Source organism: Nyctibius grandis, chromosome 1 (assembly GCF_013368605.1).
Source record: "Nyctibius grandis isolate bNycGra1 chromosome 1, bNycGra1.pri, whole genome shotgun sequence".
Lineage (NCBI taxonomy): Eukaryota > Metazoa > Chordata > Aves > Nyctibiiformes > Nyctibiidae > Nyctibius > Nyctibius grandis.
In genome coordinates, this window is record NC_090658.1 from 82,203,993 (window position 1) to 82,227,954 (window position 23,962).

Consider the following 23,962-nt stretch of genomic DNA (forward strand, 5'->3'; position numbering starts at 1 on the left):
GGTTAGACCAGAAGAGCAATGTGCTGAGGAGACTCTGCCTAAATCTCTGTCTAAGGGAATAAAATGACTAGGAAAGTGCTGGAACTTTCTCCTTGTGTAGTACATTTGTTTTTAAGACACACAGTAGGATTCTGCTGACAGGTAGGCTAGGGACTGAGCTCACTGACAAGAAGCGTGAACCCTTGTTCATTTTTGCACTTGGGATGAAGGTTTCAAATCACAACTCCCATTTCCCGCCTGGTTATCACAGAATCAATCAGGTTGGAAGAGACCTCTGGGATCATTGAGTCCAACCATTGCCCTGACACCACCATGTCAACTAGACCATTGCACTAAGTGCCACGTCCAGTTTTTTCTTAAACACATCCAGAGATGGTGACTCCACCACCTCCCTGGGCAGCCCGTTCCAATGGCTAATGACCCTTTCTGAAAAGAAATTCTTCCTGATGTCCAACCTGAACCTCCCCTGGCAAAGCCTGAGGCTATGTCCTCTTGTCCTATCGCTAGTTGCCTGGGAGAAGAGGCCGACTCCCACTTCACTACAATCTCCCTTCAGGTAGTTGTAGACTGCAATAAGGTCACCTCGGAGCCTCCTCTTCTCCTGGCTAAACAACCCCAGCTCCCTCAGCCGTTCCTCATAGGTCAGACCCTCCAGACCCTTCACCAGCTTGGTCGCCCTCCTCTGGACTCGTTCCAACACCTCAACGTCTTTCTTGAAGTGCGGGGCCCAGAACTGGACACAGTATTCAAGGTGCGGCCTCACCAGTGCCGAGTACAGAGGGATGATCACTTCCCAGAAATGTTATGGAACATCCTTCTGGGACAGGGGGAGAAAAACTTGTGTTCCAGTTCCTGATTCACTTTTTTCTTTTCAGTTTTGTATCCAGTGACCATATCAATTTACAGATACTTCAAGGAGGAGGGAATAGAACCTCTCAGCACTGCCATGGATAGTAGGAAAGGCAAGTTCTGTTCATGAATTTTAGAAGTTGTGCATCACATAGATGGAGCCATATGGTGGAAAAGTACCCAAGTTACAATGGAATCTTAGACCAGGTAAAGGAGTTTGCCTTTCTAGACTAGCGTGCATTCAGTAGACTTCCAGTCAGACCAAGAAAAACGAAGCGAGTTCCACCAAAGTCAGGCAACAGTGTAGGCCTTTCAGAGGACATTCTCAGATGGAAATATCTGGATCTTTTTGCTGGGAGATTTTCGAAGCCTCATTCTATTAAAACACAAAGTAGATCATAGGAGTACAGGAAACCCAGCTATGCTATGGTTAAAGATCGTAGGAGGCTGTGTTGTTAATCTAGGTTTTATTTGACTGACAATTATTCCTTTTACTGTAGCTAATGGTGATACTCAACCTACATTGGTAAATGTAGGTCCTTTCAGGAGTACTTGCTTTTATAATAGTGTTCTAACTACTTCCCCCCCGCCCCTGCCATCCTTATACTTTTATTCCATAGTGGTGATAAAAAAGGTTGTTTCTCTTTATGGTTATGCTAAATGATTATGAAATCATAATTTTATAAATATGGGGCCAATGAAGACCATTAGAGCACTTAGGCTAAATGATGTTTTTATTCCAGGAAATCCAGAAAAAAAATGAAAACGTAAAGAAATGACAGTCCATCGCTTCCTTTGGCAGTCTTTTGCAATGGTGAACTGGAAATTCTACATTGTGCTTTCTGTCTTCACCATGGCTGAATGTTTGCCTGGAGACTTTTGAGCCTTCTTTCTAGCAGCTTCCAAATGACTTTGCCGTTTAGTATGTTTCTGCAGATTTTTCTTTCAGTAAATAATAGATAATGTAATAATAAAGTTCAATTGAGTCTCTGAGGGTTTTCATCACCGATTTTACCCTCTTTCTCTACTGGCATTATGTAGTTGGGTCTGAAAATGCAAAAAGCAAAAAACTGAAATGATCAATGCAGAATAAATAAGAGATAGTGATCTCTCAGGCATATTTGTAAAGGTGAAGTATCAGTTGTATAAAACATAGTTAAAATATAATGGACTCCAGATGCTACACTATCATAATGTGTTTACTTTCAAAGCAGAAGACAATGACACTGAGGAAGAGCCCTATTGAAACGTCTTTATTTCTCCTTTGTAAAATGACTTTAGTAGATATATAATCATCTTGTTGAAGGATGTTAGTCATGGTTGCTCATTCTACCATTATTGGCTCAATGTATTCAGAGTGGTTTGTATATCAAATCCCTTGTGTATTTGTGCTAATCAAATATCTGATCATATGTAAACTACTAGTTGATTCTTGACTATGATTTCTGATAAGCCGATGTCCATAATGTGCTAAATTCACATTTTTCAATACCGAGGCTGGATATTTACCTCTGTCTTAAGGCATAAGTATTCCCTTGAATTCTTCAAAACAGGCCATCTTTTTAGATTTGTATTTCTGTTTAGGTTCAGATATATTGCTTCTTCTCCAGAGCATAAATAATGACTATTGCCAAACCATGTAAATGGTTGCCATAGATCCCATTAGATATTGTATAGATGTCAACATTTAAAGTTGGGCGGGCTGTTAAACAGACAGCAGATGCTCTCTATTAATCTTCTCCTTCCTCAGAGGGGAAAAGGAAAAGAGAAAAGAGAGAGAGACTTACGGGTTGGAAAGTTAAAACAGTTTTAATAAACAATAACAAGGAAAAGAAACAGCATAATAAATATTGAATTATATTCAAAACTGCTACTGAGCTCCCCTCAATGACGACCACGTCACCGCTGACGCTGCAGGGCAGACACTGAGAAGTCTCGAATCACACGCAGCAGCAGGCGGGAACCTGGTTCAGGAGCGAAGGCAGAAGCATGGGCAGAGTCCTGCCAGGATGTGGGTAATAGGGGAAGAGAGTGCGACCCTCATGGTCCCCTACTTTTAAACTGACTATATCACATGGGTGGGATGGAATACCCCATTGGTCAGGTTTGGGTCACCTGTCCTGTCCACCCCTTCCCACAGGTGTGACACTTTACGATCCCTTCCTATGTAGAACAAAGAGACCCAACAGGTACTCTAGTTCCACAGCAACAAACATGTGTGGTCCACTTCAGAAAGCAGTCACTTAAAAGAAACTTAACTGAAAAGTCTGCCCCAGTCTATACCAGGACAATAGGGTAATCAAGTGTTCTGAGACAGCACGGTGTTGATAATTTACTAGAGATTCCCTTGCATATACACAGTCTGCAGACATACAACTATTTTGTAAGTATTTGTTTTTTAATTCATTCTCTGTGGCCTTGATCCAGTAGAGAAGAAAGAAGAAACTTATGCACATAAAAGCTGTGGAACTTTAATTACACTACCTGCATGGAACTGACAAGCTTAATCACATTGAAGGAAGTGTTAAATATAAATTAATTTTTTATAATAGTTTATTCTATTTTCATTCTGCTTTACAGATATGGTCAGGATGGTTCAATGATTACAATGCTGCTTGTTATATTACCATTTCTTTTGTCTCCTTTTCATTATTTTTTCCAGCCCAAGGGAGACTTTTTACATGTCTGTCAAACATGAGGCAGAATTTGGTGCTCATTTTATTACTCTGAAGGGAAAGTTTTTAAGGGTGAACTACAAACAAAATACCACAAATCCTACCCTGAGCTCCTGAGCTTCAGCTGAACCTACAGTCACTAGGAGATTCCCAACCCCAAGCTCTTTGACTAGCTCTCTAAGGATATCATTAAAAGTACTGTATACTGTGTATAGAAAAGTGAAGAAGCATGAGATGTAGTCTGCAATAGGCTGTATGCCTTATTTATATAATAAAGCAAGTCCAATTACATGTGATGTGACGTACTTGGGAGAAAGCACCTGCAGTTACACAAAGAATAAAACAAATTTAGAAAGCCAGTGTTTTAAGAGTAGATGGAATGTAGGTGGTAACATTTTCTAACAGTTTTCTGTACAGTGCAGGCTATTAAAAGTTTTTATTTGACTTTTTTCATTAAGATATATTCTGTAGAAGGTAATGACTAAGTCATGGCTCTAGTTAATGGACCAGACTGATTGCTGATGGCAAGGCAACAAGTGTTGATACCACAGAGGAACTTGTCAGCATGCAAATGTCAAAAGCATGTTAGAGAGTAGTAGTTTTGGTTCTTTCAAATAATACAGCTTTATATTAGAACTACAGGAATGCAAAGTTAGAGAAAGACATCCTGTTACCATACATTAGCTCTAGCTGTTAAAGACATTTTGGGGAAACATGCTGGCCCTGTTGAAATCAACGGTTCAACTCTCCCCTTTAAATTCCTAGTTCACCAGGAGATCTGTTTTTCTAATAAAGAGAAAACCCTTATTTTTAAGTTAGGGACTTGAAAAATTTGTTTGTGCTTATCTTTGTATAGCTATATCACAATCATCTGTTGAATAATACAGTTTACGCATTTTGAAAAAATTAAAATCAGGTCAGTTATTGTGTAAAAATGCATACCAATATTAACTTGGAATTGGGAGAGTTAAGTAGTGGCATAACTATTGGTATCATTTTCTAAAACTTGTAAATGGTGTTTTCTTCAGAAGAAAAACCAACAGTGCTAAGGTCAATGATCTTGTTAGACAAAAATTTAATTTGTAATAGTACTTGATGAATAACTTGATTTTCATGCCAAGCTTGTCAAATAGAGTGAAATTAATCCAATATTACTTTAGGCTTCTAGGATGTAGATATCTTAACCTACGTTAGTTGTTTAGGCTGTTTCTGAAATCAACACAGAAAGATCCCAAGGGACAATTCAACTCATCCTGTGACAAATATCTAAAAGAAACTTAGGTGATATTCTCTGGAGGAGCCTGTCTGCCTAGGTTAGTCCAAACTCCTAAAGACAAACTAACTACAGTTATCACAGTTTCATTACAATCACCTAAAAAACCCTGTCTCTGGCTATATAACTAATTTCTTATCCTTCATAGAGTCTTTAAAAATATAGATATTTTCCATACTGTTACACAGAACTGTCAAAAGTGAGTATATATTTTAATTCTGAGCATAAAATGTGCTCATATATTGGAACATAGGATTTTATAGATCAGTCACAGAATCACAGAATCAATCAGGTTGGAAGAGACCTCTGGGATCATTGAGTCCAACCGTTGCCCTTACACCACCCTGTCAACTAGACCACGGCACTAAGTGCCATGTCCAGTCTTTTCTTAAACACACCCAGAGATAGTGACTCCACCACCTCCTTGGGCAGCCCATTCCAATGGCTAATAACCCTTTCTGAAAAGAAATTCTTCCTGACGTCCAACCCGAACCTCCCCTGGCGAAGCTTGAGGCCTCTTGTCCTATCGCTAGTTGCCCAGGAGAAGAGGCCAACTCCCACTTCACTACAACCTCCCTTCAGGTAGTTGTAGACTGCAATAAGGTCACCTCGGAGCCTCCTCTTCTTCAGGCTAAACAACCCCAGCTCCCTCAGCCGTTCCTCGTAGGTCAGACCCTCCAGACCCTTCACCAGCTTGGTCGCCCTCCTCTGGACTCGCTCCAACACCTCAACATCTGTCTTGAAGTGCGGGGCCCAGAACTGGACACAGTATTCAAGGTGCGGCCTCACCAGTGCCGAGTAGAGAGGGACGATCACTTCCCTAGACCGGCTGGCTACACTATTCCTAATAGAGGCCAGGATGCCATTGGCCTTCTTGGCCACCTGGGCACACTGCTGGCTCATCTTTAGCCGGCTGTCGATCAGCACCCCCAGGTCTCTTTCCGCCCGGCCTCTTTCTAACCACTCTTCCCCAGCCTGTAGCGCTGCATGGGGTTGTTGTGGCCAAAGTGTAAGACCCAGACTTGTTCTTGTTAAACCTCATGCCATTGGTCTCGGCCCATCTATCTAACCTGTCCGAATCCCTCTGTAGGGCCTTCCTACCCTCCAGCAGATCGACACTCCCACCCAGCTTGGTGTCATCTGCAAATTTACTGAGGGTGAACTCAATCCCTAAGTCTAGATCATCTATAAAGATATTGAACAGCACCAGCCCCAGAACTGAGCCCTGGCGAACATCGCTAGTGACCGGCCGCCAGCTGGACTTTGCCCCATTCACCACCACTCTCTGGGCTTGGCCATCCAGTCAGTTTTTAACCCATTGAAGAGTCCACCCATCCAAGCCCCGGGCAGCCAGTTTGTGTAGGAGGATGCTGTGGGAGACAGTGTCGAATGCCTTACTGAAGTCTACATAGACTACATCCACAGCCCTGCCCTCATCTACTAAGTGGGTCACTTTGTCATAGAAGGAGACCAGGTTGGTCGAGCAGGACCTGCCTTTCATGAATCCATGTTGGCTGGCCCCAATGCCCCGATTGTCCTGCATGTGCCATGTAATGGCATTCAGGATGATCTGTTCCATCACCTTGCCTGGCACTGAGGTCAGGCCTATAGTTCCCTGGATCATCCTTCCGACCCTTCTTGTAGATGGGCATTACGTTTGCTAATTTCCAGTCAGCTGGAACTTCTCCAGCTAAGCAGGACTGCCGGTAGATAATCCAGAGTGGTTTGGCAAGTTCATTTGCCAGTTCTTTCATTACTCTGGGGTGAATCTCATCCGGGCCCATAGCCTTGTGGGTGTCCAGCTGGCACAGCAGGTCACTAACCGTCTCCTCCTGGATCCTGGGAGGTTCACACAGCCCCCCGTCCCTAACTTCAGGCTCTGGGGGCCGAGTCTCCTGAGGACAACGGGTCTTGACATTAAAGACCGAGGCAAAGAAGGCATTGAGCACCTCTGCCTTTTCCTCATCCCCTGACACTACACTACCCTCCTCATTCAGCAAGTGGTGGAGGCTCTCCTTGACCCTCCTTTTGCTGTTGATGTATTTGTAAAAGCTTTTTTTGTTGTCTTTGACTGTAGCAGCTAAATCGAGCTCTAATTGAGCTTTGGCCCTTCTAATCTTCTCCCTACACGACCTGGCCACGTCCCTATAGACCTCCCAAGTTACCCGACCCTTCTTCCAGAGCAAGTAGGCTCTCTTTTTTTCCTTAAGTTCTAGCCTAAGTTCTCTGTTTAACCAGGCCGGTCTTTTTCCCCGACGGCTTGCCTTCCTACAGACTGGGACAGACTGCTCCTGAATATTTACCAATTCCCTTTTGAAGCATGTCCAGCCTTCCTGGACTCTTTTGTCCTTCAGTCCCAACTCCCAAGGGACTCTGTCCACCAACCTCTTAAACAGGCTAAAGTCAGCCCGCCGGAAATCTAAGGCAGAAGTTCTACTCTTGCCCCTCCTTACTTCCCCCACTATTGAAAACTCTAACATTTCGTGGTCGCTATTCCCAAGACGGCCACCGACCCTCACATCTCCCATTAGTCCTTCTCTGTTCACAAACAACAGGTCAAGCAGGGCCCCTCCTCTAGTGGGCTCATTTACCACTTGCATGAGGAAGTTGTCCTCCACACATTCTAGGAACCTCCTAGATTGCTTCCTCTCTGCCATGTTGTATTTCCAGCAGACATCCGGCAAGTTGAAGTCACCCACGAGTACAAGGGCCGGTGACCGGGCGGCTTCTGACAGCTGCTTGTAAAACGCCTCGTCCGCCTGCTCATCCTGGTTGGGTGGTCTATAACAGACTCCCACCGTAATGTGCGCCCTGCTGACCTTCCCCCTGATCTTTATCCATAGACATTCAACCTTGTCATCCTCACCATCTTTCTCAATTTCGACACAGTCCAAGCACTCCCTAACATACAGCGCTACCCCACCACCTCTCCTGCTTTGCCTGTCCCTCTTAAAGAGCCTATAGCCATCTATAGTTGCACTCCAGTCATGAGAGTCCTCCCACCACGTTTCTGTGATGGCAACCACATCATAACCTTCCTGCTGTACAGTGGCTTCTAGCTCTTCCTGTTTGTTGCCCATACTGCGTGCATTGCTGTAAATGCACTTCAGCTGGGCTAGCGGCCTTGCCCTCGACGCAGGCCTGTCACCCCTAGGTTTATTTGTGGCTGCCCTGGTCTTATCCCCCTCCCCCATCGAACCTAGTTTAAAGACCTTTTAACCAGCCCTTTTAACCAGTGTTAACCAGTGAGCTTTTTGTGACAAGCTATTAATCTCTGAAAGACTTTCTCTGAATGCAGAGAGATACTTTCAACAAGCAATTGTTACTCTTGATTCAAAATCTCGTTATGACAGAAAATAGGACATGTCAGACATTTAACATATTTTGCTTATTTCCACAAGCAAAGTTACAGTAAATGTCCTGGATTTAGGCATAAGGTTGGATTGCTGAAATTAAAAGCATTTATACAGTATTTATAAGAATCAAAACAGTTTGAGAATTATTCATTCAAATTCTTTGATATTTGTTTCTCTCATGCTCATTAGGATATTGGAGAAGAGAAGGCTCCAGGGAGACCTTATTGCAGCCTTCCAATACTTAAAGGGGTTTTATAAGAAAGATAGGGACAAACTTTTTAATAGGGTCTGTAATGATAGGACAAAGGGTAATGATTTTAAACTAAAAGAGGGTAGATTCAGACTAGATATAAGGAAGAATTTTTTTACGATGAGGGAGGTGAAACACTGGAACAGGTTGCCCAGGGAGCTTGTAGATGCCTCATCTCTGGGAACATTCAAGGTCAGGTTAGATGGGGCTTTGAGCAACCTGATCTAGTTGAAGATGTCCCTGGTTATTGCAGGGGGGCTGGGCTAGATAACCCTTGAAGGTCCCTTCCAACCCAAATCTTTCTATGATTCTATGATTCATTCCATGATTTTTGAACTTTATCCCTTTTAATATTTAATTCAGTCTTCAAATCTGGGAAATTCTAGGAAGGGAAGGCTCATATTCATAGGGTAACTAGATATTAGATCTCAGCCTGTCTCCCTTGGTTGAGCTGAATGAACAGTAAGATTTGAACCTGTATTTTAGCTGGCTATCACAAGAGAGGTACCCCTCCAGAAGGTGATTCATCTTGCCTATGCTGGACTTGTAGCTCACTTCTAAATCTCTATGTATTGCCTGAAATAAGCCCCACTACCCACCGAACAGGGCATAGGTGACTAGAATGGGCAACGAAAAAATGGTTTAAAAATATACTATTAGTATGTGGAACGTTATCAATATTTTCTTAAAATTTCAAAGAGAGAAGATTTGGAATGGAACAGGCATTAATTTTTCTGTTTTCTTCACTGAGATTTGGAATATTTTTAGTCATAGTAGAAATATCACAGAACAGCTGTCTTTGAAGTATGTTTCCTCAGAATATAGTATTTGGTCTATCCTGTCAAATCCTGGGAGTACTTGTGTCTAGGAAAAAAAAAAATAAATTTTTAAAATGTCAGTTAGTTTTTTTCATTCCTCAAGGAGAGTTTTTATTTTGGAATACACGATGATTCAGGTAACTCTCTTGCTTATCTGAATATGTTTACTTAGCTCTAGTTACAATTCTAAGTTGCAAGATATATAGTATGAAATACTACTTTGAACTAGAATATTTTCAAAGGGGTATTCTCCAGAGATGTTTTTCTATGTTTACCATCCCTGTTTTAGAGGGTTAATTACATCCAAGTGTATCCTTTTATTTCTAGGTCCTCCTTTACAAAGACTGAAATATCCTTACAAAATCAGGGTCCAGAGCTGCAACATCGATTTCTCGATGAGAAGTATAGATACGTAAATAAGATACGTATATATATTTCCATAAACAGATCTGTTACTGTAAGTGGTTTTAGTTAATCTAGGCTTGCCTCTGAACCTATGAATTTATCTGGCATGAAAAGACATGAAAATCATGTCTTATTTAATACATGATGAGCAGGATACATTTTAATCTTCTTCCACTGAAAAAGTGACTCATAAAGGTTTAAAATTTTTGCATAGACTTTGTGTAGCAGATCCAAGAAGACTTACTTTAGCACGTTCAGGATTACTAATTAAGCTTAAGCCTTTAGATAGAAGAGCTGAAGACTCAGTCATCTGAAATGACAAACAAATGTGAACTTGCACTGAGGCAAGTACATGTAAGCACAGAGGAGATCTTGTCTTTTTAAACCAACCATATTGTCTTAAAATCCAGCTATGTAACAAACTAATTTCTTAAAATCTAGTCATAAATTTGAGGTGCTTATAGCCAAAAAATTACAGTAGGATTCAAGCTGAATCTGAGACATCTGTTTTTGATTTGACTATATTGTAGAAATATGCTGCAGTTACTTAAAAAAAATCCCCTTCCAACCTTTGAGGCACCCTCATGTATCCCAGAAAGCCTCTAGGTGCCTCTTCAGGAGGACATAGATCTCCCATCAGTCCTATGACATATCTGCCAGCTCTGTGATAATGTCTCAGATATCCAAGGGCATGTCAGATGGCTCTGGACAAGATTGTTAGGCTTATTTATAATTTAAGAATTATATTCTAGCTGTCTGTAGGTTCACTAGGTGTTTAAACTAGGTGCTCACTAGTCCATACAATCCATGAAACTCAGAGGCAATTCCACTGAGCAGCCACTAGCTGTTTACTTCAGATGGAATAGACCATAATCCAAGAACAGGCAAATAGCACACTCATAAATACACATATTTGCACATCTTGAACTTGAACTGCATCTTGACCTTATAGATTCAACTTTACCATCTGTGAAAGAAACATTGATTTTGAACACTTTTAAGGTGCAGTGGCAGAAAGCATGAGATTTCATCACGCACAGGGCTCACCAGGAAAGCATAGTGATTCTCCACTGTTCTAATGAAATTCGTGTTTAGAGCAGTTTTAAATGCTAAGAGTCTTTTTACTTAGAACATTAAAAACTTTAGTCATATCTTCTATTGTTCATAAAAATTATGAAAACAAGAAATTGTAAATAATCTGATAAATTTATAAAATGCTCTCAATTCACAAGATTATTTCCATTGAACTGCTAAAGTAATCTATAGTGGAATTTATAATGCCAACATATACTTATTATGGGGCTTGAAAAATCAATATATTTGCTGATATAAGGTTTTAAAAACGTACAGTCTAAATAATAGTTTAGAACTGTGTACTTCATGTAAGTATATAGTATACAGTATAATGAATAATGACTCTGTTTGGAATTATCCACTTACCAAGTAAAACCAAATGCACTTAATTGCTAGTTCAAAAAGTCTGAAATTTTGCCTAAGATTTTTGGAGAAAGAAAATAAAGGCTTTCATGCCTTTGTCCAAAATTGTTCCTCAGTCTCATGAATTACTACTAGACACATATTGTCAGAATATTCAGGTATAAGTGTATGCCAAAGTACATGGAATCTTGAACTAGACTTGGAATTAAACCAAGCAATCAGAACAATTTTAAATAATACTTCTAGTCCAGCTGAATCAGAGTCTTTAACATAAACTGAAGCATCCCGTTGGAGCAAATGCTTGACTATGGGACTATCGCTTTTGTAGTTTTCTGTGGAAAAGATGAGATTAGTGTACCCTGCCACAAGGTAGTTAACTTTGATCATGAACTTATATGGACACGTTTAGGATGGACTTGTTTAAATTACTAAGTATATTGTATTTTGCCCAGTGACAGAGAACAACAATATATACCATGTGCAGCCCCTGAAAACACTCCTGTTTCGTTTCTGTATATGTTAGCTGTTTCATACATGGAAGGATTAAAAAATAAATTCAGTTGAACTACAGAGTAAAGTTTGAGCCTGTACAGCTAGAGTGAAATTGTACAGACTAACATTAGCACTATAAAGGACATAATTAACTGAACTGCATGATTAAAACTCAGTGGAAATACTGCTTGATTTTGAAGTTTAAGGAAGGGATATGCTTATTTACATAATGTTTTACAACAAGATGACCATGTATTATCACTTATGTCCAATTGCTACTTTTACAACAGTATTTTCAATAATGTATGATCTTTAAAATTGCAAGGAAAGAAATTGTAAACATTAAATGATAACCTATAATTCCACACAGAGTTAATTAATGTATAATTGAATGACACGTTAAGACTTAAAGGATGGCTAACATTTTGGTAGCTTAAAAACAGAGTACAATATTCATTTACGATTTAAAATAAGGTTTGCAAGCCTTATGCTATTTTAAGGAGAAGGTTTCTCTTTAATTAGCTGATAAGTACTATAATATAACACTAACTTGAGAAAGATAATTTAAAGTCTACTTTTTCATTTAAATAACCAATTCAGAAGATTTATTTAACCATGGATGTTTTTTAATTCTGCTCAAAATCATATTTAAGAAGAAGATTATTCTTTCTTTGTCATGGGAGAAAAGTTGTGACAGTGAATTATTCTTATAATTCACTGTTTATTCTTATGTTTATAAACAAGGGCATTTATTCTGATTTCATACTGGTTTTCCACTAAGGGTGATTTCCTTAATTTTTAACTTTCAGTTACACCAGAGTTAATGAGAGCAATACAGGAACATAACATACAGAAACATAACTGATTTAAATCAGAGTGTGGCATACTTAATTCTATTAGTTTTCAAAATTTCAAGGGGAAAAATGTGTAAAATAGTTCATAAATAAATAAATATGTACAGATATTTAAAACAACATAAGATGTAAATTGTTGATTATGGCTTCCTTTCTGTTACTGTGAATCTTAGAAGATGAGAATGGAAATTTTATGTGTAGGATTGCACTGTTATATCATAGATCATATAATATAATATTCATATCAGAGCACAGCAATAAAATATTATGCACAAAATTTTGCTTGGACAATAAAAAGACTACTCAAACCTGATATGTTCTATATATCCTGAAAATCCTGGACAAAAGATCATCCAGGCCAATTAAATATACAGTAGATATCTGCTGAGGCAATGTATCTGGGACATGCAAAGTCCACTGTGCAGGTACAGATACTCTGTGCAGCACATGTCCTGTAGGTATGATGCGTATACACTGTTTGCCCACATACTTCACACCAGGAAATCCTGTAAAATGTTATGCCAAGCTGCTCCCAGCATGATTTAGGGAGTGCTAGGTCTCAGCGACTACTGAAAACTCTTTTTATTAATTAAAATCACAGTAAAGATGACTCACCTTAACTCAGATGTTGTAAAGAAGGCCCAAATCACCTTGATTTATCCAGCAGTTCTTTTTGCTGAACATCATCCTTGCTGTCTGTGACTGGCCAAAGGGTTCTGCAGCCTTGATGGAGGTGATACCAGGGTGCAGGTCTTCAGTGCCATTTGCAATGCCACATGGCTTCCCTATATGTCACTTTTCTGACTTTGCCTCTTATCTTCTCTTTCTTATCCCCAATTTTCAATAAACTATTCTATGACACTTCATAGTGATCACTTTTGAGATTTGTTTTAGTGTTTCTGCTTATACTGGAGGCACAAAAGAAAAGAAATGCTCTCAATGCACCACTACTTTGCATTACTGTATTTAACATAGGAGCAGACTACTGCAACTTCAGTATAAAAACTGTTCACAAATAAAAAATCCTGTTTGTCCTGGTTTGGCTCAAACCAGGCCAAATAGTCTTAGAGAACCCAAGGTCACTGCTTACAAGTAAAGAGCCGAAGGGGGTTGTACCTGCAGGGAGTAGTGGACGGGGCAGGTGACCCAGGATTGACCAGCAAGATATTCCATCCCATACATGTCATTCTCACTTTCCTGTTTATCACTAACCCACTGCCTCCTGGAGGTGGGGCCCAGGAGGGAGGGGCCCTCCTGTCTCCCACTGATTGGTACCAGCTTTGCCAAATCTCCAGTTAAAAGCCTGCAGGTGTGATGGCAGTGGAGCTTTTGCATTTTGCCCTCTGCCCGTGCTGGGTGGAGCTACTGCATTTTCCCCTCTGCCCGTGCTGGGTGGAGGTACTGCCTTTTCCCCTCTGCCTGTACTGGGGGGAGCAATTCTGCCTGAGGAGGATTTCCAAGCTCTTGATCTTGGTTTTGTACATATTTGTATATATTTGGTTATTTCTATTATTATTGTTATTATATTCTTTTTCATTATTATAGTTTATTAAAACTGTTTTAACTTTCCAACCCATAAGTCTCTCTCCCTTTTCCCTTTCCCTTTCCCTTAGGTGGGGGGGAGAGGGTTAACAGAGAGCATCTGCCACCTGGTTAATAGCTGGCCCAGCTTTAAACTGTGACAGATTTATTGGCGCCCAACGTGGGGCGGGGCTCGAGAGAAGCTCCAACAGGTTGCTCTGATAAGTTGAATCCTGGCTCTGGTGGGAGGAGACACAGAGAGCTCAGCTGAGAGAATATCAGATTTCTTCCTTTGAGATTTAGGAGGGGTTGGAAAGTTAAAACAGATAGTGAAGATGGTGATGTCATTTTTGAATGCTGTGTTATCTCATCTTTTTATGGAGTTTCTTTCACAATTGAGTATTGCAATGATGCCTTACCTGCCGTGGGCACTGTGTTATTGCTTGCTTCTTATGAATGTTTACATGCAGTTTAGCAGTGGGCACTGGTCGAAATGTATTGTTTTGGTATGGGGTTTGATACTGATTTATGCTGTGATAAACTGGGCAGTTAATATTCCGATCTCTTATCTCTATGACACAATGATGGGCAGCTTTAATCGCGAATCAGTAGCAGCGACTTCATCTGCACGCTCCAGGCGTCCTTTAGCTGATTCTGTTAATGATTACACTTCCAGTTTTACTTCGGGAAATAGCACCTTCTCCTTTTCTGCCAAGCTGATTCCACCGGATTTTGCGAAATTAGGATGGTGCTGTCTAGGTGGCATGTTTTTATTTTTGGTTGTCCTGAATGTGTTTCTGATGTGGGATAAGATTAAATATCAGTGCAGGGACAGTTGTAGGTGTCATGCAGTCACCTCAGATCCTACAGTGTGTACTGCTGCTACAGCCACTAAACCCACTGAAACCTCGGCAGCCTGTACCACAGCTGCTACACCCCCCAAGATGGCCACTGTAGCTACTCAGACTCTCAGCACTCCCACGACAGCCACTGCATCTACTCAGACTCCAGCATCTATCGAATCTCTACCAATTGCTCCTGTAACCAGGAAGAAATACCAAAAGAAATCAGCTCGTGAAGTGAAGGATGATGACTCAGAGCCTTCTAAGGCAGAGCCATCATATGACCCAGGTGAGGGCCCTTCTCAGGCAGAGTTAGGGCCTGACACAGATGGGGGTTTCCTCGATCGTCCTTTTAAAACAGACCCATCACAGAAGAAAGGCCCTTCTAAAGCAGAACTATCACAAGAGGAGGACTCAGACGTAGAGATAACCTACCACTCCTTATCCCTGAAGGACCTGAGAAATATAAGGAAAGACTTCAGCCGTTATGATGGTGAACCTATTATTACCTGGTTGCTCCGATGCTGGGACAATGGGGCAGACAGCATGCAATTGGATGGCAGAGAAGCCAGACAGCTGGGATCCCTGTCCAGAGATGGTGGTATTGATAAGGCGCTCGCAAGAAAGTCAAACACTATCAGTCTCTGGAGGCGACTCTTGTCAGCTGTAAAGAGCAGGTATCCCTATAAAGATGATGTTATGAGCCACCTAAGCAAATGGACCACTATAGAAAAAGGTATTAACTACCTTAGAGAACTGGCTGTGCAAGAGATCATTTATAGACACCCACGGGACATTGTAGATCCTGTAGATCCTGATGAAGTGGAATGCAACCGATCCATGTTCCGGAAGGTTGTGAAGAATGCTCCACCGACATATACCCATACATTGTCAATATTAGTATGGGGAGAAGATGATATGGCACGTTCTACTGTGGGCGAAATGGCTAACTGTATGCGACAGTATGAAGATAGTATTTCTTCCCCACTGCAGGCACGCATCTCGGCTGTGGAAAAACTGACTAAGGAGAACAAGGACTCATTTAAACAACTGTCAGACAAACTGTCCATGATAGAGAATAAACTTGACTCACTACCTACACTCCAACTGAAAAAGAGATACTGGCAGCATATGAAGGAGTTAGAGCTGCTTCAGAGGTAATTGGTACTGAAGCACAACTTCTCCTAGCACCTCGACTACCAGTACTAGGCTGGATGTTCAAGGGTAAGGTTCCCACTACCCATCATGCAACTGATGCGACGTGGAGTAAATGGATTGCATTAATTACGCAGAGGGCTCGAATAGGAAACCCTAATCGCCCAGGAATCTTAGAAGTGATCATGGACTGGCCAGAAGGCAAAGACTTCGGAATGCCACCAGAAAAGGAGGTGACACGTGCTGAAGAAGCCCCACCATATAATGAACTACCAGAGGATGAGAAGCAGTATGCCCTGTTCACCGATGGATCCTGCCGTCTTGTAGGAAAGCATCGGAAGTGGAAAGCTGCAGTATGGAGTCCTATACGACGAGTCACAGAAGCCACAGAAGGACAAGGTGAATCAAGTCAATTTGCAGAAGTAAAAGCCATCCAGCTGGCTTTAGACATTGCTAAACGAGAAAAGTGGCCAAGGCTGTATCTTTATACTGACTCATGGATGGTGGCAAATGCCTTGTGGGGGTGGTTAAAGCAGTGGAAGCAAAGCAACTGGCAGCGCAAAGGGAAACCTATTTGGGCTGCTAAATTGTGGCAAGATATTGCTGCTCGGCTAGAGAAACTAGTCGTGAAGGCACGTCATGTAGATGCTCACGTACCTAAAAGTCGGGCAACTGAGGAACATCGAAACAACCAACAAGCGGATCAAGCTGCTAAAGTGTTCCAAATAGATTTGGACTGGGAACACAAAGGTGAACTATTTTTAGCTCGGTGGGCTCATGACACTTCAGGTCATCAAGGGAGAGATGCAACATACAGATGGGCTCGTGACCGAGGGGTGGACTTAACCATGGACTCTATTGCACAGGTTATCCATGATTGTGAAACATGCGCCGCAATTAAGCAAGCCAAACGGTTAAAACCTTTGTGGTATGGGGGGCGGTGGTTGAAATATAAATATGGGGAGGCCTGGCAAATTGACTATATCACACTCCCTCAAACCCGCCAGGGTAAACGTTATGTGCTTACCATGGTGGAGGCGACCACCGGATGGTTGGAAACATACGCTGTGCCCCATGCCACTGCCCGGAACGCTATTCTGGGCCTTGAAAAGCAAATCTTGTGGCGACACGGCACGCCAGAGAGAATTGAGTCGGACAATGGGACTCATTTCAAAAACAGTCTCATAGACAACTGGGCCAAAGAGCATGGCATCGAATGGGTATATCACATCCCCTATCATGCACCAGCCTCTGGGAAAATTGAACGGTATAATGGGCTGTTAAAAACTACCCTGAAAGCAATGGGGGGTGGAACCTTTAAAAACTGGGATAAACATCTGGCACAAGCTACCTGGTTAGTTAACACCAGGGGATCTATCAATCGAGCTGGCCCTGCTCAGTCAGACCTTCTACATACAGTAGAAGGAGATAAAGTCCCTGTGGTGCATGAAAGGAATCTATTGGGAAAAACTGTCTGGATTGTTCCTGCAACGGGCAAAGGTAAACCCATTCGTGGGATTGCTTTTGCTCAGGGACCTGGATGTACTTGGTGGGTGATGTTGCAAGATGGTGAAGTCCGATGTGTCCCTGAAGGTGATCTGATTATGGGTGAGACTACTTAAGTCTGAACTGCATGTTGTTGCTGCATAAGTGTCTTTTAGGTTAAGACAGTGGTGATGCGACCGGAGCTAGCTTCATCAAGTGGCGTCCAGTAACCTCCTCGAGTCTGACATCTTTAACCTGCAACCCGTGGGCACGAACCATGACAAAAGAGAGACTGCTAGCCAGAAAGACTGCTGAGAGACTGCTAACCAGATGCAAACCCACAATCCTGAACCAAATGAACTTGATGGACTTTTTGCATAAAGATGAATCATAGACTAGTGATATGTATATATATATTTGAAAATGAAAAGGTAGTGGTGATCTGAGTATGACATGAATGGTATGGAATAAGGGGTGGAATGTCCTGGTTTGGCTCAAACCAGGCCAAATAGTCTTAGAGAACCCAAGGTCACTGCTTACAAGTAAAGAGCCGAAGGGGGTTGTACCTGCAGGGAGTAGTGGACGGGGCAGGTGACCCAGGATTGACCAGCAAGATATTCCATCCCATACATGTCATTCTCACTTTCCTGTTTATCACTAACCCACTGCCTCCTGGAGGTGGGGCCCAGGAGGGAGGGGCCCTCCTGTCTCCCACTGATTGGTACCAGCTTTGCCAAATCTCCAGTTAAAAGCCTGCAGGTGTGATGGCAGTGGAGCTTTTGCATTTTGCCCTCTGCCCGTGCTGGGTGGAGCTACTGCATTTTCCCCTCTGCCCGTGCTGGGTGGAGGTACTGCCTTTTCCCCTCTGCCTGTACTGGGGGGAGCAATTCTGCCTGAGGAGGATTTCCAAGCTCTTGATCTTGGTTTTGTACATATTTGTATATATTTGGTTATTTCTATTATTATTGTTATTATATTCTTTTTCATTATTATAGTTTATTAAAACTGTTTTAACTTTCCAACCCATAAGTCTCTCTCCCTTTTCCCTTTCCCTTTCCCTTAGGTGGGGGGGAGAGGGTTAACAGAGAGCATCTGCCACCTGGTTAATAGCTGGCCCAGCTTTAAACTGTGACACTGTTGAAAAAAGCAATTGAAATATTTAGGATCTCAGTATTATATTTTAGACAGTGAAAAGTATCTGGTGCTTGAAAAGAATATGAAATAACTTCAGAACTAGAAATTATGGGGTAACTGATTTTCATTTTAGATCTCCTCTTAATTTCTTAACCAGTGGCTTAAATGTGAAACAGGAGGTGTACTATTTTATATGTCTACTACTTTCTGATCTTAGAGAAAGTGAGTCTTTCTTCTCAAGATATTTTAGATTTGTTTTTTTTGTGAGCTCTTTGTTAAGAGAGTTGGTAGAAATTCACTGGGGACTTGTGGAAACTAAAACCAAAATGAGTCTTTAAATCATGGTAAAGGTATTTAAAGGAAATGTGAATGATAATTTAATGAAAATTATGTGTCTACAGATCCAATTCTTGTTTATAATCTGGACTTTAAATTTAACTGTACCCATTTATAAACCAGGAAATTAAAAATTTTGTAATAAATATTCATCTTTTATCAATTACCCATTTAGTAGAAACATTCAATTATTTTTTCTTTTTTTTTTTTCCCCTGGATGAATAAGGTTAAATTGGTTTTTTTAATTAGTTATTCATCAGCATTATTGACTAGGTCAACAGAAACAAGCAGAGCTTTACATAGCATATTTAAATATCAATGCCAAGTCTTATGCAGAGCTTTTAGTGACTAATGCAGAGATGTAATCCCAAATTTATTTTTAACATTACAATAATAATAATAATAATAATAAAATAATAAAAGTTGTTATCACAACATTTGCACTTTCACAATACTAGGTCTTGTGAGATGACGGATTTCTAAATAACTTAGAATTAGATCTAAGCATGATCTGAAGCTACCAGCCTGTAGAAAAATTGCATTAAAAAGAAATGTATTTTTGTTCTTTCTATTTTTGCATGTGAGGTTATTGTGTTTAAATAAACACAATGGAAAATTTCACACAAAAACACTGATTCAAAAACATCAGAACACTTTCAAGTTTCACTTGGAAATGTTTACATTCCCAAAATGTAATCACATTTTTCTTTCTTGTTAAACTACCTGATTGACGCAATATTAAGCATCACTTCCTGATGAGAGGTGCTGACATTAAGGCTCCTTTTCTCTGTGTAGACAGATTTCTGCATGGCTCATTTGCAGTGAACGAAATAGCATCATCTTCAGAAATCAGCAAAGGAGAGCTAGTTCTCTAGGGTTCCACCCCATGCCTTGCACTGACTTTACTGTCAGTGGCAGAGAAAATACTGCTTAATACTGAACTGACACAAAAGGAAGCTTCTGGATCAGTTGCACTGTGATTAGACTTTAACAAATCAGAACTAAAAGCTTACGGTTTGTGGTGGGTTGTTTTTAATTCTTTAGAAAGGAATAAAAAAATATTTATTAGGAAAATAAAAGTTCTTGTGAGAACTAATTATCCTTACAAAAAACACTTGGACCATAAATTCTGTACTCAGACACAGATTCAGGTTTTTAATACCTCCTTAAGAGGCTTCTGAAACTGCAGTTTGCCTATTTTCTGTGTGTTACTTAGGTACTGAGAAGGAATCAGGCACATTCACTTTAACGGGACTTCACTCATTTTATTTGCTATGCTCCTGCCAGTCAAACCTGTAGCCCAGGAATATTCTCCAGCTCCTCTGTTTTGCCCTTAAGATAGTAGGTAGTTAATATAGGTTCTTCCTACGCCTGACTTTTTTTTTGAAATATCAGAGACACTTTGAAGGAAATTAGAAAGAGAAATCAGAGGAAATGCTCTAGCATAATATTAGTACCTTAATGTGGAGGCTTATATAGCATTTGACATGATTTATTGCATATAAAATTTTGCAGCTGAGCAGGTATACATTTCTTACACCAGGCTGAGATTCTGCAGTCAGCTGCTGTGAATTTGTACCAGGAGTGCAATAAAAGCAACATATATGTCTTTTTACATGTGTAGTTATATATTTAAAGTGTAGAGAATTTGAAAGGTTGTTAATAAATGAAAGTGTTTATGCTAGAGGAGATGGAAAAATGGAATAAGGAGTAAGAAGCATATGGTAACTCAGATGCGAAACATTTCATGCTGGGAGAGGCATTCTTTTTCTATGGTGTGTTAAATAATCTGGTGTGGGTGTTTTTCTTTGTTTATATGATGTCCTAAGAGTGACACAGTTCCTGTGAGGACATTAGTATTTTAATGAATTTTAGATAGTCTTGCCTGAGAGAAATATGTATCTAGCTATAAAATATGCAAAGATAGCCCCAAATGATGATGGCTTCATTTTTAATGTCTGTGTTTATTGTATTAATATTTTAAAAAACTCAGTCAAGATGAGGATCTTCCACTTACATGTGTATAGCTATATATTTTTAATTGACTTGTAGTTTGCCTGGGACAGGACTTCATCTCATGAAAAAGCCTTTAAAAACAGATTGTGAAATGAGTTTTCTGCCTATCTCTTTTTGTTGTGCGAGTTTGGGAAAAATGGTGAATTAAGACGAGTACAATTTAAATCTTGCTGTAATGAAAGGACTCGAGTATTGTGACATGTGGCATACAACATCCCCAACCTTAGAGTCTGTCTCTAAGAGCAGAATTTGCAAAGCTAATTTCAGCTTGGACCAAGGTGAGATTGACAGCTGCCAGAACAATAAATGTTTGGATGCCCAAACCAATCAATAGGAAATGTGGAAGAGCAGAGCATTTCTAAAACACTGTCTCCTGCAGAGACTGTACTCCCCAAAGCTGGAAGCCAGAGTTCTGGTTTTTGCACATTCGCTTGGTAAAAGCACTTGCCCAGTAAGTGGTGTTCTGCTTCCTGGGATGCTGGTGGAGTTTGCATTTGCTACTGTTGGACGAAGGAACAAAAACAAACCAAGAATAATTCTGAAAACAGCCACTCAAGACAGCATCTTTCCCATCGGACCAGCCGAACTGCTAACATCTGCTCTCCTTCAGCCCACGTGGCTTTTGCACTTCTTGCTTGCAGTGGCACAGTTATCCACAAAAAGGATAAAAGGCGATTGCCTCCCATAGCTCTGTGATTAGCACAGTTTGTTATGATGCACCAGCTCTAATCTTAACCTTCCTTGTCCTTTGTAAGGGAAGACATGTCTCAAAATGAGTCTCCTGGAGCAGATGTTCCAACAAACAAGCCACTAGAAGTAACAATTTAGGTAAACTTTTTGTGTTCCGTGGACCCTGAGCAAACTGGCTCAGTAAAGATTTTCAGTAGAGATTGGTGCCTCAGACACCTGTGGATGCTAATTTTCTTTCCCTCCCATGTCTCCTTTCTTTTTTCTTTTTTCATTGGTCCTCCAAACTTCAGCATCTCCTCTTGTTTGATGAGACTCAAAAAGTTCCTCATTGTGGTGTTTATAAGTCCAGATCCCCCAGTTAGCCAGAAAATGGACTTGTAATGTCATTTCCAACTGATGCAGATGTGTGCAAGAATGTAAACATTTTTTGCTCAGAAGTGACTGCAAGGATTTATTTCAGGTAACTTCAGATATACTGCATTTCAACTGGTGTTCTTGAGATAAAAACTTTTTTATCCCTTTGCCATATCATGCTACATTCCAAAAGGTCCCCATGAAACATGTCAACAGGAGTTTTTTATTTGCTTAGTGTTTTTAGGGAGATATAATAGAACCTGCAAAATACATTAATTTCTGTAATAATTCCCTCTCTTAGACTTAAAACAATGTTAAAATAAGTGACAAGTCTAGAGATAATATTGCCCCCAGCAACAGACCGGTGATATATATTAGCTAAAAATAATGATGGTCCTCACATTTTTCCTCCTACAGCAGAGCTGTTAACCTTAGCTGCATTCCAACCTAGCCCCTCTCACAGAAATATTCCAGAATTTTCTATTCTGTTCTTATTAGCAGCAGAATGTCTCCTTTTACCAGTTAACTGCAGAAATATATATTTCTCTCATACAGACAAGAAAGAAAAAAGGACACACCCAAAATCAGACGTAAGCAAGAACATATTATATTTAGTTGATAAGAAACCTATGTAATTTTCAACTTGAATTACGCAAGCAACAGCATGCTGGATTTATTGTTATTATTATTATTATCATTATTATTATTAATAATAATAGTTTGCTTTTTGCCTGAGAGTATCTAAATGAAAACTTAAATTCCAAATTTTGTTTAAAACTACAATGTCCAGGGAAGTAATTTTGTTTATCTGAAACTGTACAGTGTTCATATTTCCTTATTCTGTCTCTGCTTAATGTTTGAATCCCTAGTGAGTAGCTTTCTGGCTTTGTAGTGAATATGCTGTGACAGTATGGAATAACACCAGGACACCATTGACATTTTGTTGATAAGATTTGTATTAAAATATATTCACAGACAGCCTGTCTTGCAAATATACATTACTGTAGAACCTTTATCAATTTCAAACACACTCAGCCTTTATCACGGATAAAACTTACATAAACATTTGCCAAGAACAGTTACCCAAAAAAGATGGAGAGAAAGAAGGTAAAGCATTTTATAACAACTCTGTTCCCTGATATGTCAAGATGGAGAAAAGAATCAAAAACACAGTAATAAATTCTTGGTTTCCTTGTCTACATTTATTTCTCTGCAAATCCAGGGAACTATAGGCCTGTCAGCCTGACCTCGGTGACAGGCAAGGTGATGGAACAGATCATCCTGAATGCCATTACACACAGCACATGCAGGACAATCGGGGCATTGGGGCCAGCCAACATGGATTCATGAAAGGCAGGTCCTGCTTGACCAACCTGGTCTCCTTCTATGACCAAGTGACCCACTTAGTAGATGAGGGCAGGGCTGTGGATGTAGTCTATGTAGACTTCAGTAAGGCATTCGACACTGTCTCCCACAGCATCCTCCTACACAAACTGGCTGCCCGGGGCTTGGATGGGTGGACTCTTCAATGGGTTAAAAACTGACTGGATGGCCAAGCCCAGAGAGTGGTGGTGAATGGGGCAAAGTCCAACTGGCAGCTGGTCACTAGCAGTGTTCGCTAGGGCTCAGTTCTGGGGCCGGTGCTGTTCAATATCTTTATAGATGTTCTAGACTTAGGGATTGAGTTCACCCTCAGCAAATTTGCTGATGACACCAAGCTGGGTGGGAGTGTCAATCTGCTGGAGGGTAGGAAGGCCCTACAGAGGGATCTGGACAGGTTAGATAGATGGGCCGAGACCAATGGCATGAGGTTCAACAAGAACAAGTGCCGGGTCTTACACTTTGGCCACAACAACCCCATGCAGCACTACAGGCTGGGGGAAGAGTGGTTAGAAAGTGGCCCAGTGGAAAGAGACCTGGGGGTGCTGATCGACAGCCGGCTAAAGATGAACCAGCAGTGTGCCCAGGTGGCCAAGAAGGCCAATGGCATCCTGGCCTCTATTAGGAATAGTGTAGCCAG

General features: G+C 40.8%; 1 pseudogene; it reads right to left on the reverse strand.

Moving 5' to 3' along the window:
• Window positions 1-319: 319 nt before the first annotated feature.
• Window positions 320-2,167, reverse strand: LOC137661011 (uncharacterized; annotated as a pseudogene).
• Between the last annotated feature and the right edge of the window lie 21,795 nt (window positions 2,168-23,962).